This window comes from Lupinus angustifolius, chromosome LG03 (genome assembly GCF_001865875.1).
Source record: "Lupinus angustifolius cultivar Tanjil chromosome LG03, LupAngTanjil_v1.0, whole genome shotgun sequence".
Taxonomy (NCBI): domain Eukaryota; kingdom Viridiplantae; phylum Streptophyta; class Magnoliopsida; order Fabales; family Fabaceae; genus Lupinus; species Lupinus angustifolius.
This window is the reverse complement of record NC_032011.1, coordinates 6,479,684-6,480,209: the sequence shown is the minus strand read 5'-3', so window position 1 is coordinate 6,480,209 and position 526 is coordinate 6,479,684.

The following is a 526-nucleotide window of genomic DNA, read 5'->3' as shown; positions in this document are numbered from 1 at the left end:
ATTTAATCTCAAATTTTCATTTTTCAAATCATCGCAAGAATCATAGATAGTTGATTGACATAAATTATTATCAGAGCAGTTGCATGCATTTCAAGAATAAATCAAATATAATGTTTCATTTTCCAATTTTAGTTCATCTAAATCTTTTTGCAATGGAACTATTTTTTGTTCATTTAGCAGGATTACTCTTTTCCTATCGGAACTAATCCTAGCTAAGTTCTTTATCTCATCATGCAATTCGAGATACGCATTATACAAGTCCTCATAAGAAGGAGAATCATCAGATGAAGTAGATGAGGTGTCAGAATATACCTCGCTATTTCCCTCTTTTGAATTTGAGCAACAAACATCCTCTGTTCTCGTCATTAAGCTTAGCTTAGTCGTCTCATCTTCATCTGAGGTGCTGGATGTCGTGTCCTCCTCTGATACATCCCATACTATATAAGCTTTCTTCGATTTGAAGTCCCGAGGAGTGCACTTATCTGAATCAATCTTCTTGAGGTAAGTAGGACATTGGAACCTCATA